The following is a 19,666-nucleotide window of genomic DNA, read 5'->3' as shown; positions in this document are numbered from 1 at the left end:
TCTACTGTCTGTATCTCTCCATCCCTCTACACCTCCTCCTCTACTGTCTGTATCTCTACACCTACTCCCCTACTGTCTGTATCTCTACACCTCCTCCCCTACTGTCTGTATCTCTACACCTCCTCCCCTACTGTCTGTATCTCTCCATCCCTCTACACCTCCTCCTCTACTGTATGTATCTCTCCATCCCTCTACACCTCCTCCCCTACTGTCTGTATCTCTACACCTCCTCCCCTACTGTCTGTATCTCTCCATCCCTCTACACCTCCTCCTCTACTGTCTGTATCTCTACACCTCCTCCCCTACTGTCTGTATCTCTCCACCCCTCTCCACCTCCTCCTCTACTGTCTGTATCTCTCCACCCCTCTACACCTCCTCCTCTACTGTCTGTATCTCTCCAACACCTCTACACCTCCTCCCCTACTGTCTGTATCTCTCCATCCCTCTACACCTCCTCCTCTACTGTCTGTATCTCTACACCTCCTCCCCTACTGTCTGTATCTCTCCACCCCTCTCCACCTCCTCCTCTACTGTCTGTATCTCTCCACCCCTCTACACCTCCTCCCCTACTGTCTGTATCTCTCCACCCCTCTACACCTCCTCCCCTACTGTCTGTATCTCTCCATCCCTCTACACCTCCTCCCCTACTGTCTGTATCTCTCCACTCCTCTACACCTCCTCCCCTACTGTCTGTGTTTCTCCATCCCTCTACACCTCCTCCCCTACTGTCTGTATCTCTCCATCCCTCTACACCTCCTCCCCTACTGTCTGTATCTCTACACCTCCTCCCCTACTGTCTGTATCTCTCCACCCCTCTACACCTCCTCCCCTACTGTCTGTATCTCTACACCTCCTCCCCTACTGTCTGTATCTCTCCACCCCTCTACACCTCCTCCTCTACTGTCTGCATCTCTCCATCCCTCTACACCTCCTCCCCTACTGTCTGTATCTCTCCACCCCTCTACACCTCCTCCCCTACTGTCTGTGTCTCTCCATCCCTCTACACCTCCTCCTCTACTGTATGTATCTCTCCACCCCTCTACACCTCCTCCCCTACTGTCTGTATCTCTACACTTCCTCCCCTACTGTCTGTATCTCTCCACCCTCTCCACCTCCTCCTCTACTGTCTGTATCTCTCCACCCCACTACACCTCCTCCTCTACTGTCTGTATCTCTACACCTCCTCCTCTACTGTCTGTATCTCTCCACTCCTCTACACCTCCTCCTCTACTGTCTGTATCTCTACACCTCCTCCCCTACTGTCTGTATCTCTACACCTCCTCCTCTACTGTCTGTATCTCTACACCTCCTCCCCTACTGTCTGTATCTCTACACCTCCTCCTCTACTGTCTGTATCTCTCCACTCCTCTACACCTCCTCCTCTACTGTATGTATCTCTCCACCCCTCTACACCTCCTCCCCTACTGTCTGTATCTCTACACCTCCTCCCCTACTGTCTGTATCTCTCCACCCCTCTCCACCTCCTCCTCTACTGTCTGTATCTCTCCACTCCTCTACACCTCCTCCTCTACTGTATGTATCTCTCCACCCCTCTACACCTCCTCCCCTACTGTCTGTATCTCTACACCTACTCCCCTACTGTATGTATCTCTCCACTCCTCTACACCTCCTCCCCTACTGTCTGTATCTCTCCATCCATCTACACCTCCTTCTCTACTGTCTGTATCTCTCCGTCCCTCTACACCTCCTCCCCTACTGTCTGTATCTCTACACCTCCTCCTCTACTGTCTGTATCTCTCCACCCCTCTACACCTCCTGCCCTACTGTCTGTATCTCTACACCTCCTCCCCTACTGTCTGTATCTCTCCACCCCTCTACACCTCCTCCCCTACTGTCTGTATCTCTCCATCCCTCTACACCTCCTCCTCTACTGTATGTATCTCTCCATCCCTCTACACCTCCTACCCTACTGTCTGTATCTCTACACCTCCTCCCCTACTGTCTGTATCTCTCCATCCCTCTACACCTCCTCCCCTACTGTCTGTATCTCTACACCTCCTCCCCTACTGTCTGTATCTCTCCACCCCTCTACACCTCCTCCCCTACTCTCTGTATCTCTCCATCCCTCTACACCTCCTCCTCTACTGTATGTATCTCTCCATCCCTCTACACCTCCTTCCCTACTGTCTGTATCTCTACACCTCCTCCCCTACTGTCTGTACCTCTCCATCTCTTTACACCTCCTCCTCTACTGTCTGTATCTCTCCACCTCCTCCCCTACTGTCTGTATCTCTCCACCTCCTCCTCTACTGTCTGTATCTCTCCATCCCTCTACACCTCCTCCCCTACTGTCTGTATCTCTACACCTACTCCTCTACTGTCTGTACTCTACACCTCCTCCCCTACTGTCTGTATCTCTCCACCCCTCTACACCTCCTCCCCTACTGTCTGTATCTCTACACCTCCTCCCCTACTGTCTGTATCTCTACACCTCCTCCCCTACTGTCTGTATCTCTACACCTCCTCCCCTACTGTCTGTATCTCTCCATCCATCTACACCTCCTCCTCTACTGTATGTATCTCTCCATCCCTCTACAGCTCCTCCCCTACTGTCTGTATCTCTACACCTCCTCCCCTACTGTCTGTGTCTCTCCACCCCTCTACACCTCCTCCCCTACTGTCTGTATCTCTACACCTCCTCCCCTACTGTCTGTATCTCTCCACCCCTCTACACCTCCTCCTCTACTGTCTGTATCTCTACACCTCCTCCCCTACTGTCTGTATCTCTACACCTCCTCCTCTACTGTCTGTATCTCTCCACTCCTCTACACCTCCTCCTCTACTGTATGTATCTCTCCACCCCTCTACACCTCCTCCCCTACTGTCTGTATCTCTACACCCCTCTCCACCTCCTCCTCTACTGTCTGTATCTCTCCACTCCTCTACACCTCCTCCTCTACTGTATGTATCTCTCCACCCCTCTACACCTCCTCCCCTACTGTCTGTATCTCTACACCTACTCCCCTACTGTATGTATCTCTCCACTCCTCTACACCTCCTCCCCTACTGTCTGTATCTCTCCATCCCTCTACACCTCCTACCCTACTGTCTGTATCTCTCCACCCCTCTACACCTCCTCCCCTACTGTCTGTATCTCTCCACCCCTCTACACCTCCTCCCCTACTGTCTGTATCTCTCCACCCCTCTACACCTCCTCCCCTACTGTCTGTATCTCTCCACTCCTCTACACCTCCTCCCCTACTGTCTGTGTTTCTCCATCCCTCTACACCTCCTCCCCTACTGTCTGTATCTCTCCATCCCTCTACACCTCCTCCCCTACTGTCTGTATCTCTACACCTCCTCCCCTACTGTCTGTATCTCTCCACCCCTCTACACCTCCTCCCCTACTGTCTGTATCTCTACACCTCCTCCCCTACTGTCTGTATCTCTCCACCCCTCTACACCTCCTCCTCTACTGTCTGCATCTCTCCATCCCTCTACACCTCCTCCCCTACTGTCTGTATCTCTCCACCCCTCTACACCTCCTCCCCTACTGTCTGTGTCTCTCCATCCCTCTACACCTCCTCCTCTACTGTATGTATCTCTCCACCCCTCTACACCTCCTCCCCTACTGTCTGTATCTCTACACTTCCTCCCCTACTGTCTGTATCTCTCCACCCCTCTCCACCTCCTCCTCTACTGTCTGTATCTCTCCACCCCACTACACCTCCTCCTCTACTGTCTGTATCTCTAAACCTTCTCCTCTACTGTCTGTATCTCTCCACTCCTCTACACCTCCTCCTCTACTGTCTGTATCTCTCCACCCCTCTACACCTCCTCCTCTACTGTCTGTATCTCTCCATCCCTCTACACCTCCTCCTCTACTGTCTGTATCTCTACACCTACTCCCCTACTGTCTGTATCTCTACACCTCCTCCCCTACTGTCTGTATCTCTACACCTCCTCCCCTACTGTCTGTATCTCTCCATCCCTCTACACCTCCTCCTCTACTGTATGTATCTCTCCATCCCTCTACACCTCCTCCCCTACTGTCTGTATCTCTACACCTCCTCCCCTACTGTCTGTATCTCTCCATCCCTCTACACCTCCTCCTCTACTGTCTGTATCTCTACACCTCCTCCCCTACTGTCTGTATCTCTCCACCCCTCTCCACCTCCTCCTCTACTGTCTGTATCTCTCCACCCCTCTACACCTCCTCCTCTACTGTCTGTATCTCTCCAACACCTCTACACCTCCTCCCCTACTGTCTGTATCTCTCCATCCCTCTACACCTCCTCCTCTACTGTCTGTATCTCTACACCTCCTCCCCTACTGTCTGTATCTCTCCACCCCTCTCCACCTCCTCCTCTACTGTCTGTATCTCTCCACCCCTCTACACCTCCTCCCCTACTGTCTGTATCTCTCCACCCCTCTACACCTCCTCCCCTACTGTCTGTATCTCTCCATCCCTCTACACCTCCTCCCCTACTGTCTGTATCTCTCCACTCCTCTACACCTCCTCCCCTACTGTCTGTGTTTCTCCATCCCTCTACACCTCCTCCCCTACTGTCTGTATCTCTCCATCCCTCTACACCTCCTCCCCTACTGTCTGTATCTCTACACCTCCTCCCCTACTGTCTGTATCTCTCCACCCCTCTACACCTCCTCCCCTACTGTCTGTATCTCTACACCTCCTCCCCTACTGTCTGTATCTCTCCACCCCTCTACACCTCCTCCTCTACTGTCTGCATCTCTCCATCCCTCTACACCTCCTCCCCTACTGTCTGTATCTCTCCACCCCTCTACACCTCCTCCCCTACTGTCTGTGTCTCTCCATCCCTCTACACCTCCTCCTCTACTGTATGTATCTCTCCACCCCTCTACACCTCCTCCCCTACTGTCTGTATCTCTACACTTCCTCCCCTACTGTCTGTATCTCTCCACCCCTCTCCACCTCCTCCTCTACTGTCTGTATCTCTCCACCCCACTACACCTCCTCCTCTACTGTCTGTATCTCTACACCTCCTCCTCTACTGTCTGTATCTCTCCACTCCTCTACACCTCCTCCTCTACTGTCTGTATCTCTACACCTCCTCCCCTACTGTCTGTATCTCTACACCTCCTCCTCTACTGTCTGTATCTCTACACCTCCTCCCCTACTGTCTGTATCTCTACACCTCCTCCTCTACTGTCTGTATCTCTCCACTCCTCTACACCTCCTCCTCTACTGTATGTATCTCTCCACCCCTCTACACCTCCTCCCCTACTGTCTGTATCTCTACACCTCCTCCCCTACTGTCTGTATCTCTCCACCCCTCTCCACCTCCTCCTCTACTGTCTGTATCTCTCCACTCCTCTACACCTCCTCCTCTACTGTATGTATCTCTCCACCCCTCTACACCTCCTCCCCTACTGTCTGTATCTCTACACCTACTCCCCTACTGTATGTATCTCTCCACTCCTCTACACCTCCTCCCCTACTGTCTGTATCTCTCCATCCATCTACACCTCCTTCTCTACTGTCTGTATCTCTCCGTCCCTCTACACCTCCTCCCCTACTGTCTGTATCTCTACACCTCCTCCTCTACTGTCTGTATCTCTCCACCCCTCTACACCTCCTGCCCTACTGTCTGTATCTCTACACCTCCTCCCCTACTGTCTGTATCTCTCCACCCCTCTACACCTCCTCCCCTACTGTCTGTATCTCTCCATCCCTCTACACCTCCTCCTCTACTGTATGTATCTCTCCATCCCTCTACACCTCCTACCCTACTGTCTGTATCTCTACACCTCCTCCCCTACTGTCTGTATCTCTCCATCCCTCTACACCTCCTCCCCTACTGTCTGTATCTCTACACCTCCTCCCCTACTGTCTGTATCTCTCCACCCCTCTACACCTCCTCCCCTACTCTCTGTATCTCTCCATCCCTCTACACCTCCTCCTCTACTGTATGTATCTCTCCATCCCTCTACACCTCCTTCCCTACTGTCTGTATCTCTACACCTCCTCCCCTACTGTCTGTACCTCTCCATCTCTTTACACCTCCTCCTCTACTGTCTGTATCTCTCCACCTCCTCCCCTACTGTCTGTATCTCTCCACCTCCTCCTCTACTGTCTGTATCTCTCCATCCCTCTACACCTCCTCCCCTACTGTCTGTATCTCTACACCTACTCCTCTACTGTCTGTACTCTACACCTCCTCCCCTACTGTCTGTATCTCTCCACCCCTCTACACCTCCTCCCCTACTGTCTGTATCTCTACACCTCCTCCCCTACTGTCTGTATCTCTACACCTCCTCCCCTACTGTCTGTATCTCTACACCTCCTCCCCTACTGTCTGTATCTCTCCATCCATCTACACCTCCTCCTCTACTGTATGTATCTCTCCATCCCTCTACAGCTCCTCCCCTACTGTCTGTATCTCTACACCTCCTCCCCTACTGTCTGTGTCTCTCCACCCCTCTACACCTCCTCCCCTACTGTCTGTATCTCTACACCTCCTCCCCTACTGTCTGTATCTCTCCACCCCTCTACACCTCCTCCTCTACTGTCTGTATCTCTACACCTCCTCCCCTACTGTCTGTATCTCTACACCTCCTCCTCTACTGTCTGTATCTCTCCACTCCTCTACACCTCCTCCTCTACTGTATGTATCTCTCCACCCCTCTACACCTCCTCCCCTACTGTCTGTATCTCTACACCCCTCTCCACCTCCTCCTCTACTGTCTGTATCTCTCCACTCCTCTACACCTCCTCCTCTACTGTATGTATCTCTCCACCCCTCTACACCTCCTCCCCTACTGTCTGTATCTCTACACCTACTCCCCTACTGTATGTATCTCTCCACTCCTCTACACCTCCTCCCCTACTGTCTGTATCTCTCCATCCCTCTACACCTCCTACCCTACTGTCTGTATCTCTCCACCCCTCTACACCTCCTCCCCTACTGTCTGTATCTCTCCACCCCTCTACACCTCCTCCCCTACTGTCTGTATCTCTCCACCCCTCTACACCTCCTCCCCTACTGTCTGTATCTCTCCATCCCTCTACACCTCCTCCCCTAATGTCTGTATCTCTCCACCCCTCTACACCTCCTCCCCTACTGTCTGTATCTCTCCACCCCTCTACACCTCCTCCCCTACTGTCTGTATCTCTCCACCCCTCTACACCTCCTCCTCTACTGTCTGTATCTCTACACCTCCTCCTCTACTGTCTGTATCTCTACAACACCTCCTCTACTGTCTGTATCTCTCCATCCCTCTACACCTCCTCCTCTTCTGTCTGAATCTCTACACCTCCTCCTCTACTGTCTGTATCTCTCCACTCCTCTACACCTCCTCCTCTACTGTATATATCTCTCCACCCCTCTACACCTCCTCCCCTACTGTCTGTATCTCTACACCTACTCCCCTACTGTCTGTATCTCTCCACCCCTCTACACCTCCTCCCCTACTGTCTGTATCTCTACACCTACTCCCCTACTGTATGTATCTCTCCATCTCTCTACACCTCCTCCGCTACTGTCTGTATCTCTCCACCCCTCTACACCTCCTCCTCTACTGTCTGCATCTCTCCATCCCTCTACACCTCCTCCCCTACTGTCTGTATCTCTCCACCCCTCTACACCTCCTCCCCTACTGTCTGTGTCTCTCCATCCCTCTACACCTCCTCCTCTACTGTATGTATCTCTCCACCCCTCTACACCTCCTCCCCTACTGTCTGTATCTCTACACTTCCTCCCCTACTGTCTGTATCTCTCCACCCCTCTCCACCTCCTCCTCTACTGTTTGTATCTCTCCACCCCACTACACCTCCTCCTCTACTGTCTGTATCTCTACACCTCCTCCTCTACTGTCTGTATCTCTCCACTCCTCTACACCTCCTCCTCTACTGTCTGTATCTCTCCACCCCTCTACACCTCCTCCTCTACTGTCTGTATCTCTCCATCCCTCTACACCTCCTCCTCTACTGTCTGTATCTCTACACCTACTCCCCTACTGTCTGTATCTCTACACCTCCTCCCCTACTGTCTGTATCTCTACACCTCCTCCCCTACTGTCTGTATCTCTCCATCCCTCTACACCTCCTCCTCTACTGTATGTATCTCTCCATCCCTCTACACCTCCTCCCCTACTGTCTGTATCTCTACACCTCCTCCCTTACTGTCTGTATCTCTCCATCCCTCTACACCTCCTCCTCTACTGTCTGTATCTCTACACCTCCTCCCCTACTGTCTGTATCTCTCCACCCCTCTCCACCTCCTCCTCTACTGTCTGTATCTCTACACCCCCTCTACACCTCCTCCTCTACTGTCTGTATCTCTCCAACACCTCTACACCTCCTCCTCTACTGTCTGTATCTCTACACCTCTTCCCCTACTGTCTGTATCTCTCCATCCCTCTACACCTCCTACCCTACTGTCTGTATCTCTCCACCCCTCTACACCTCCTCCCCTACTGTCTGTATCTCTCCACCCCTCTCCACCTCCTCCCCTACTGTCTGTATCTCTCCACCCCTCTACACCTCCTCCCCTACTGTCTGTATCTCTCCATCCCTCTACACCTCCTCCCCTAATGTCTGTATCTCTCCACCCCTCTACACCTCCTCCCCTACTGTCTGTATCTCTCCACCCCTCTACACCTCCTCCCCTACTGTCTGTATCTCTCCATCCCTCTACACCTCCTCCCCTACTGTCTGTATCTCTCCACTCCTCTACACCTCCTCCCCTACTGTCTGTGTTTCTCCATCCCTCTACACCTCCTCCCCTACTGTCTGTATCTCTCCATCCCTCTACACCTCCTCCCCTACTGTCTGTATCTCTACACCTCCTCCCCTACTGTCTGTATCTCTCCACCCCTCTACACCTCCTCCCCTACTGTCTGTATCTCTACACCTCCTCCCCTACTGTCTGTATCTCTCCACCCCTCTACACCTCCTCCTCTACTGTCTGCATCTCTCCATCCCTCTACACCTCCTCCCCTACTGTCTGTATCTCTCCACCCCTCTACACCTCCTCCCCTACTGTCTGTGTCTCTCCATCCCTCTACACCTCCTCCTCTACTGTATGTATCTCTCCACCCCTCTACACCTCCTCCCCTACTGTCTGTATCTCTACACTTCCTCCCCTACTGTCTGTATCTCTCCACCCCTCTCCACCTCCTCCTCTACTGTCTGTATCTCTCCACCCCACTACACCTCCTCCTCTACTGTCTGTATCTCTAAACCTTCTCCTCTACTGTCTGTATCTCTCCACTCCTCTACACCTCCTCCTCTACTGTCTGTATCTCTCCACCCCTCTACACCTCCTCCTCTACTGTCTGTATCTCTCCATCCCTCTACACCTCCTCCTCTACTGTCTGTATCTCTACACCTACTCCCCTACTGTCTGTATCTCTACACCTCCTCCCCTACTGTCTGTATCTCTACACCTCCTCCCCTACTGTCTGTATCTCTCCATCCCTCTACACCTCCTCCTCTACTGTATGTATCTCTCCATCCCTCTACACCTCCTCCCCTACTGTCTGTATCTCTACACCTCCTCCCCTACTGTCTGTATCTCTCCATCCCTCTACACCTCCTCCTCTACTGTCTGTATCTCTACACCTCCTCCCCTACTGTCTGTATCTCTCCACCCCTCTCCACCTCCTCCTCTACTGTCTGTATCTCTCCACCCCTCTACACCTCCTCCTCTACTGTCTGTATCTCTCCAACACCTCTACACCTCCTCCCCTACTGTCTGTATCTCTCCATCCCTCTACACCTCCTCCTCTACTGTCTGTATCTCTACACCTCCTCCCCTACTGTCTGTATCTCTCCACCCCTCTCCACCTCCTCCTCTACTGTCTGTATCTCTCCACCCCTCTACACCTCCTCCCCTACTGTCTGTATCTCTCCACCCCTCTACACCTCCTCCCCTACTGTCTGTATCTCTCCATCCCTCTACACCTCCTCCCCTACTGTCTGTATCTCTCCACTCCTCTACACCTCCTCCCCTACTGTCTGTGTTTCTCCATCCCTCTACACCTCCTCCCCTACTGTCTGTATCTCTCCATCCCTCTACACCTCCTCCCCTACTGTCTGTATCTCTACACCTCCTCCCCTACTGTCTGTATCTCTCCACCCCTCTACACCTCCTCCCCTACTGTCTGTATCTCTACACCTCCTCCCCTACTGTCTGTATCTCTCCACCCCTCTACACCTCCTCCTCTACTGTCTGCATCTCTCCATCCCTCTACACCTCCTCCCCTACTGTCTGTATCTCTCCACCCCTCTACACCTCCTCCCCTACTGTCTGTGTCTCTCCATCCCTCTACACCTCCTCCTCTACTGTATGTATCTCTCCACCCCTCTACACCTCCTCCCCTACTGTCTGTATCTCTACACTTCCTCCCCTACTGTCTGTATCTCTCCACCCCTCTCCACCTCCTCCTCTACTGTCTGTATCTCTCCACCCCACTACACCTCCTCCTCTACTGTCTGTATCTCTACACCTCCTCCTCTACTGTCTGTATCTCTCCACTCCTCTACACCTCCTCCTCTACTGTCTGTATCTCTCCACCCCTCTACACCTCCTCCTCTACTGTCTGTATCTCTCCATCCCTCTACACCTCCTCCTTTACTGTCTGTATCTCTACACCTACTCCCCTACTGTCTGTATCTCTACACCTCCTCCCCTACTGTCTGTATCTCTACACCTCCTCCCCTACTGTCTGTATCTCTCCATCCCTCTACACCTCCTCCTCTACTGTATGTATCTCTCCATCCCTCTACACCTCCTCCCCTACTGTCTGTATCTCTACACCTCCTCCCCTACTGTCTGTATCTCTCCATCCCTCTACACCTCCTCCTCTACTGTCTGTATCTCTACACCTCCTCCCCTACTGTCTGTATCTCTCCACCCCTCTCCACCTCCTCCTCTACTGTCTGTATCTCTCCACCCCTCTACACCTCCTCCTCTACTGTCTGTATCTCTCCAACACCTCTACACCTCCTCCTCTACTGTCTGTATCTCTACACCTCTTCCCCTACTGTCTGTATCTCTCCATCCCTCTACACCTCCTACCCTACTGTCTGTATCTCTCCACCCCTCTACACCTCCTCCCCTACTGTCTGTATCTCTCCACCCCTCTCCACCTCCTCCCCTACTGTCTGTATCTCTCCACCCCTCTACACCTCCTCCCCTACTGTCTGTATCTCTCCATCCCTCTACACCTCCTCCCCTAATGTCTGTATCTCTCCACCCCTCTACACCTCCTCCCCTACTGTCTGTATCTCTCCATCCCTCTACACCTCCTCCCCTACTGTCTGTATCTCTCCACTCCTCTACACCTCCTCCCCTACTGTCTGTGTTTCTCCATCCCTCTACACCTCCTCCCCTAATGTCTGTATCTCTCCACCCCTCTACACCTCCTCCCCTACTGTCTGTATCTCTCCACCCCTCTACACCTCCTCCCCTACTGTCTGTATCTCTCCATCCCTCTACACCTCCTCCCCTACTGTCTGTATCTCTCCACTCCTCTACACCTCCTCCCCTACTGTCTGTGTTTCTCCATCCCTCTACACCTCCTCCCCTACTGTCTGTATCTCTCCATCCCTCTACACCTCCTCCCCTACTGTCTGTATCTCTACACCTCCTCCCCTACTGTCTGTATCTCTCCACCCCTCTACACCTCCTCCCCTACTGTCTGTATCTCTACACCTCCTCCCCTACTGTCTGTATCTCTCCACCCCTCTACACCTCCTCCCCTACTGTCTGTGTCTCTCCATCCCTCTACACCTCCTCCTCTACTGTATGTATCTCTCCACCCCTCTACACCTCCTCCCCTACTGTCTGTATCTCTACACTTCCTCCCCTACTGTCTGTATCTCTCCACCCCTCTCCACCTCCTCCTCTACTGTCTGTATCTCTCCACCCCACTACACCTCCTCCTCTACTGTCTGTATCTCTCCATCCCTCTACACCTCCTACCCTACTGTCTGTATCTCTCCACCCCTCTACACCTCCTCCCCTACTGTCTGTATCTCTCCACCCCTCTCCACCTCCTCCCCTACTGTCTGTATCTCTACACCTCCTCCCCTACTGTCTGTATCTCTCCACTCCTCTACACCTCCTCTACTGTCTGTATCTCTCCACCCCTCTACACCTCCTCCTCTACTGTCTGTATCTCTCCATCCCTCTACACCTCCTCCTCTACTGTCTGTATCTCTACACCTCCTCCCCTACTGTCTGTATCTCTCCATCACTCTACACCTCCTCCTCTACTGTATGTATCTCTCCATCCCTCTACACCTCCTCCCCTACTGTCTGTATCTCTACACCTCCTCCCCTACTGTCTGTATCTTTCCATCCCTCTACACCTCCTCCTCTACTGTATGTATCTCTCCATCCCTCTACACCTCCTCCTCTACTGTCTGTATCTCTACACCTCCTCCCCTACTGTCTGTATCTCTCCACCCCTCTCCACCTCCTCCTCTACTGTCTGTATCTCTCCACCCCTCTACACCTCCTCCTCTACTGTCTGTATCTCTCCACCACCTCTACACCTCCTCCTCTACTGTCTGTATCTCTACACCTCTTCCCCTACTGTCTGTATCTCTCCATCCCTCTACACCTCCTACCCTACTGTCTGTATCTCTCCACCCCTCTACACCTCCTCCCCTACTGTCTGTATCTCTCCACCCCTCTACACCTCCTCCCCTACTGTCTGTATCTCTCCACCCCTCTACACCTCCTCCCCTACTTTCTGTATCTCTCCATCCCTCTACACCTCCTCCCCTAATGTCTGTATCTCTCCACCCCTCTACACCTCCTCCCCTACTGTCTGTATCTCTCCACCCCTCTACACCTCCTCCCCTACTGTCTGTATCTCTCCATCCCTCTACACCTCCTCCCCTACTGTCTGTATCTCTCCACTCCTCTACACCTCCTCCCCTACTGTCAGTATCTCTCCATCCCTCTACACCTCCTCCCCTACTGTAGTATCTCTACACCTACTCCCCTACTGTCTGTATCTCTACACCTCCTCCCCTACTGTCTGTATCTCTACACCTCCTCCCCTACTGTCTGTATCTCTCCATCCATCTACACCTCCTCCTCTACTGTATGTATCTCTCCATCCCTCTACAGCTCCTCCCCTACTGTCTGTATCTCTACACCTCCTCCCCTACTGTCTGTATCTCTCCACCCCTCTACACCTCCTCCCCTACTGTCTGTATCTCTACACCTCCTCCCCTACTGTCTGTATCTCTCCACCCCTCTACACCTCCTCCTCTACTGTATGTATCTCTCCATCCCTCTACACATCCTCCTCTACTGTCTGTATCTCTACACCTCCTCCCCTACTGTCTGTATCTCTCCACCCCTCTCCACCTCCTCCTCTACTGTCTGTATCTCTCCATCCCTCTACACCTCCTCCTCTACTGTCTGTATCTCTACACCTCCTCCTCTACTGTCGGTATCTCTACACCTCCTCCGCTACTGTCTGTATCTCTCCATCCCTCTACACCTCCTCCCCTACTGTCTGTATCTCTCCACTCCTCTACACCTCCTCCTCTACTGTCTGTATCTCTACACCTCCTCCCCTACTGTCTGTATCTCTACACCTCCTCCTCTACTGTCTGTATCTCTACACCTCCTCCCCTACTGTCTGTATCTCTACACCTCCTCCTCTACTGTCTGTATCTCTCCACTCCTCTACACCTCCTCCTCTACTGTCTGTATCTCTCCACCCCACTACACCTCCTCCTCTACTGTCTGTATCTCTACACCTCCTCCTCTACTGTCTGTATCTCTCCACTCCTCTACACCTCCTCCTCTACTGTCTGTATCTCTCCACCCCTCTACACCTCCTCCTCTACTGTCTGTATCTCTCCATCCCTCTACACCTCCTTCTCTACTGTCTGTATCTCTACACCTCCTCCCCTACTGTCTGTATCTCTACACCTCCTCCCCTACTGTCTGTATCTCTCCATCCCTCTACACCTCCTCCCCTACTGTCTGTATCTCTCCACTCCTCTACACCTCCTCCCCTACTGTCTGTGTTTCTCCATCCCTCTACACCTCCTCCCCTACTGTCTGTATCTCTCCATCCCTCTACACCTCCTCCCCTACTGTCTGTATCTCTACACCTCCTCCCCTACTGTCTGTATCTCTCCACCCCTCTACACCTCCTCCCCTACTGTCTGTATCTCTACACCTCCTCCCCTACTGTCTGTATCTCTCCACCCCTCTACACCTCCTCCCCTACTGTCTGTGTCTCTCCATCCCTCTACACCTCCTCCTCTACTGTATGTATCTCTCCACCCCTCTACACCTCCTCCCCTACTGTCTGTATCTCTACACTTCCTCCCCTACTGTCTGTATCTCTCCACCCCTCTCCACCTCCTCCTCTACTGTCTGTATCTCTCCACCCCACTACACCTCCTCCTCTACTGTCTGTATCTCTCCATCCCTCTACACCTCCTACCCTACTGTCTGTATCTCTCCACCCCTCTACACCTCCTCCCCTACTGTCTGTATCTCTCCACCCCTCTCCACCTCCTCCCCTACTGTCTGTATCTCTACACCTCCTCCCCTACTGTCTGTATCTCTCCACCCCTCTACACCTCCTCCCCTACTGTCTGTATCTCTACACCTCCTCCCCTACTGTCTGTATCTCTCCACCCCTCTACACCTCCTACCCTACTGTCTGTATCTCTCCACCCCTCTACACCTCCTCCCCTACTGTCTGTATCTCTCCACCCCTCTACACCTCCTCCTCTACTGTCTGTATCTCTACACCTCCTCCCCTACTGTCTGTATCTCTCCATCACTCTACACCTCCTCCTCTACTGTATGTATCTCTCCATCCCTCTACACCTCCTCCCCTACTGTCTGTATCTCTACACCTCCTCCCCTACTGTCTGTATCTTTCCATCCCTCTACACCTCCTCCTCTACTGTATGTATCTCTCCATCCCTCTACACCTCCTCCTCTACTGTCTGTATCTCTACACCTCCTCCCCTACTGTCTGTATCTCTCCACCCCTCTCCACCTCCTCCTCTACTGTCTGTATCTCTCCACCCCTCTACACCTCCTCCTCTACTGTCTGTATCTCTCCACCACCTCTACACCTCCTCCTCTACTGTCTGTATCTCTACACCTCTTCCCCTACTGTCTGTATCTCTCCATCCCTCTACACCTCCTACCCTACTGTCTGTATCTCTCCACCCCTCTACACCTCCTCCCCTACTGTCTGTATCTCTCCACCCCTCTACACCTCCTCCCCTACTGTCTGTATCTCTCCACCCCTCTACACCTCCTCCCCTACTTTCTGTATCTCTCCATCCCTCTACACCTCCTCCCCTAATGTCTGTATCTCTCCACCCCTCTACACCTCCTCCCCTACTGTCTGTATCTCTCCACCCCTCTACACCTCCTCCCCTACTGTCTGTATCTCTCCATCCCTCTACACCTCCTCCCCTACTGTCTGTATCTCTCCACTCCTCTACACCTCCTCCCCTACTGTCAGTATCTCTCCATCCCTCTACACCTCCTCCCCTACTGTAGTATCTCTACACCTACTCCCCTACTGTCTGTATCTCTACACCTCCTCCCCTACTGTCTGTATCTCTACACCTCCTCCCCTACTGTCTGTATCTCTCCATCCATCTACACCTCCTCCTCTACTGTATGTATCTCTCCATCCCTCTACAGCTCCTCCCCTACTGTCTGTATCTCTACACCTCCTCCCCTACTGTCTGTATCTCTCCACCCCTCTACACCTCCTCCCCTACTGTCTGTATCTCTACACCTCCTCCCCTACTGTCTGTATCTCTCCACCCCTCTACACCTCCTCCTCTACTGTATGTATCTCTCCATCCCTCTACACATCCTCCTCTACTGTCTGTATCTCTACACCTCCTCCCCTACTGTCTGTATCTCTCCACCCCTCTCCACCTCCTCCTCTACTGTCTGTATCTCTCCATCCCTCTACACCTCCTCCTCTACTGTCTGTATCTCTACACCTCCTCCTCTACTGTCGGTATCTCTACACCTCCTCCGCTACTGTCTGTATCTCTCCATCCCTCTACACCTCCTCCCCTACTGTCTGTATCTCTCCACTCCTCTACACCTCCTCCTCTACTGTCTGTATCTCTACACCTCCTCCCCTACTGTCTGTATCTCTACACCTCCTCCTCTACTGTCTGTATCTCTACACCTCCTCCCCTACTGTCTGTATCTCTACACCTCCTCCTCTACTGTCTGTATCTCTCCACTCCTCTACACCTCCTCCTCTACTGTCTGTATCTCTCCACCCCACTACACCTCCTCCTCTACTGTCTGTATCTCTACACCTCCTCCTCTACTGTCTGTATCTCTCCACTCCTCTACACCTCCTCCTCTACTGTCTGTATCTCTCCACCCCTCTACACCTCCTCCTCTACTGTCTGTATCTCTCCATCCCTCTACACCTCCTTCTCTACTGTCTGTATCTCTCCACTCCTCTACACCTCCTCCCCTACTGTCTGTATCTCTCCATCCCTCTACACCTCCTCCTCTACTGTATGTATCTCTCCATCCCTCTACACCTCCTCCCCTACTGTCTGTATCTCTCCATCCATCTACACCTCCTCCTCTACTGTATGTATCTCTCCATCCCTCTACAGCTCCTCCCCTACTGTCTGTATCTCTACACCTCCTCCCCTACTGTCTGTATCTCTCCACCCCTCTACACCTCCTCCCCTACTGTCTGTATCTCTACACCTCCTCCCCTACTGTCTGTATCTCTCCGCCCCTCTACACCTCCTCCTCTACTGTATGTATCTCTCCATCCCTCTACACATCCTCCTCTACTGTCTGTATCTCTACACCTCCTCCCCTACTGTCTGTATCTCTCCACCCCTCTCCACCTCCTCCTCTACTGTCTGTATCTCTCCATCCCTCTACACCTCCTCCTCTACTGTCTGTATCTCTACACCTCCTCCTCTACTGTCTGTATCTCTACACCTCCTCCTCTACTGTCTGTATCTCTCCATCCCTCTACACCTCCTCCCCTACTGTCTGTATCTCTCCACTCCTCTACACCTCCTCCTCTACTGTCTGTATCTCTACACCTCCTCCCCTACTGTCTGTATCTCTACACCTCCTCCTCTACTGTCTGTATCTCTACACCTCCTCCTCTACTGTCTGTATCTCTACACCTCCTCCCCTACTGTCTGTATCTCTACACCTCCTCCTCTACTGTCTGTATCTCTCCACTCCTCTACACCTCCTCCTCTACTGTCTGTATCTCTCCACCCCACTACACCTCCTCCTCTACTGTCTGTATCTCTACACCTCCTCCTCTACTGTCTGTATCTCTCCACTCCTCTACACCTCCTCCTCTACTGTCTGTATCTCTCCACCCCTCTACACCTCCTCCTCTACTGTCTGTATCTCTCCATCCCTCTACACCTCCTCCTCTACTGTCTGTATCTCTCCACTCCTCTACACCTCCTCCCCTACTGTCTCTATCTCTCCATCCCTCTACACCTCCTTCTCTACTGTATGTATCTCTCCATCCCTCTACACCTCCTCCTCTACTGTCTGTATCTCTACACCTCCTCCCCTACTGTCTGTATCTCTACACCTCCTCCTCTACTGTCTGTATCTCTACACCTCCTCCCCTACTGTCTGTATCTCTACACCTCCTCCTCTACTGTCTGTATCTCTCCACTCCTCTACACCTCCTCCTCTACTGTATGTATCTCTCCACCCCTCTACACCTCCTCCCCTACTGTCTGTATCTCTACACCTCCTCCCCTACTGTCTGTATCTCTCCACCCCTCTCCACCTCCTCCTCTACTGTCTGTATCTCTCCACTCCTCTACACCTCCTCCTCTACTGTATGTATCTCTCCACCCCTCTACACCTCCTCCCCTACTGTCTGTATCTCTACACCTACTCCCCTACTGTATGTATCTCTCCACTCCTCTACACCTCCTCCCCTACTGTCTGTATCTCTCCATCCATCTACACCTCCTTCTCTACTGTCTGTATCTCTCCGTCCCTCTACACCTCCTCCCCTACTGTCTGTATCTCTACACCTCCTCCTCTACTGTCTGTATCTCTCCACCCCTCTACACCTCCTCCCCTACTGTCTGTATCTCTACACCTCCTCCCCTACTGTCTGTATCTCTCCACCCCTCTACACCTCCTCCCCTACTGTCTGTATCTCTCCATCCCTCTACACCTCCTCCTCTACTGTATGTATCTCTCCATCCCTCTACACCTCCTACCCTACTGTCTGTATCTCTACACCTCCTCCCCTACTGTCTGTATCTCTCCATCCCTCTACACCTCCTCCCCTACTGTCTGTATCTCTACACCTCCTCCCCTACTGTCTGTATCTCTCCACCCCTCTACACCTCCTCCCCTACTCTCTGTATCTCTCCATCCCTCTACACCTCCTCCTCTACTGTATGTATCTCTCCATCCCTCTACACCTCCTTCCCTACTGTCTGTATCTCTACACCTCCTCCCCTACTGTCTGTACCTCTCCATCTCTTTACACCTCCTCCTCTACTGTCTGTATCTCTCCACCTCCTCCCCTACTGTCTGTATCTCTCCACCTCCTCTACTGTCTGTATCTCTCCATCCCTCTACACCTCCTCCCCTACTGTCTGTATCTCTACACCTACTCCTCTACTGTCTGTACTCTACACCTCCTCCCCTACTGTCTGTATCTCTCCACCCCTCTACACCTCCTCCCCTACTGTCTGTATCTCTACACCTCCTCCCCTACTGTCTGTATCTCTACACCTCCTCCCCTACTGTCTGTATCTCTACACCTCCTCCCCTACTGTCTGTATCTCTCCATCCATCTACACCTCCTCCTCTACTGTATGTATCTCTCCATCCCTCTACAGCTCCTCCCCTACTGTCTGTATCTCTACACCTCCTCCCCTACTGTCTGTGTCTCTCCACCCCTCTACACCTCCTCCCCTACTGTCTGTATCTCTACACCTCCTCCCCTACTGTCTGTATCTCTCCACCCCTCTACACCTCCTCCTCTACTGTCTGTATCTCTACACCTCCTCCCCTACTGTCTGTATCTCTACACCTCCTCCTCTACTGTCTGTATCTCTCCACTCCTCTACACCTCCTCCTCTACTGTATGTATCTCTCCACCCCTCTACACCTCCTCCCCTACTGTCTGTATCTCTACACCCCTCTCCACCTCCTCCTCTACTGTCTGTATCTCTCCACTCCTCTACACCTCCTCCTCTACTGTATGTATCTCTCCACCCCTCTACACCTCCTCCCCTACTGTCTGTATCTCTACACCTACTCCCCTACTGTATGTATCTCTCCACTCCTCTACACCTCCTCCCCTACTGTCTGTATCTCTCCATCCATCTACACCTCCTTCTCTACTGTCTGTATCTCTCCGTCCCTCTACACCTCCCCTACTGTCTGTATCTCTACACCTCCTCCTCTACTGTCTGTATCTCTCCACCCCTCTACACCTCCTCCCCTACTGTCTGTATCTCTACACCTCCTCCCCTACTGTCTGTATCTCTCCACCCCTCTACACCTCCTCCCCTACTGTCTGTATCTCTCCATCCCTCTACACCTCCTCCCCTACTGTCTGTATCTCTACACCTCCTCCCCTACTGTCTGTATCTCTCCACCCCTCTACACCTCCTCCCCTACTCTCTGTATCTCTCCATCCCTCTACACCT

Source organism: Oncorhynchus clarkii, chromosome 3 (genome assembly GCF_045791955.1).
Source record: "Oncorhynchus clarkii lewisi isolate Uvic-CL-2024 chromosome 3, UVic_Ocla_1.0, whole genome shotgun sequence".
Lineage (NCBI taxonomy): Eukaryota > Metazoa > Chordata > Actinopteri > Salmoniformes > Salmonidae > Oncorhynchus > Oncorhynchus clarkii.
This window is presented reverse-complemented; position numbering follows the sequence as displayed.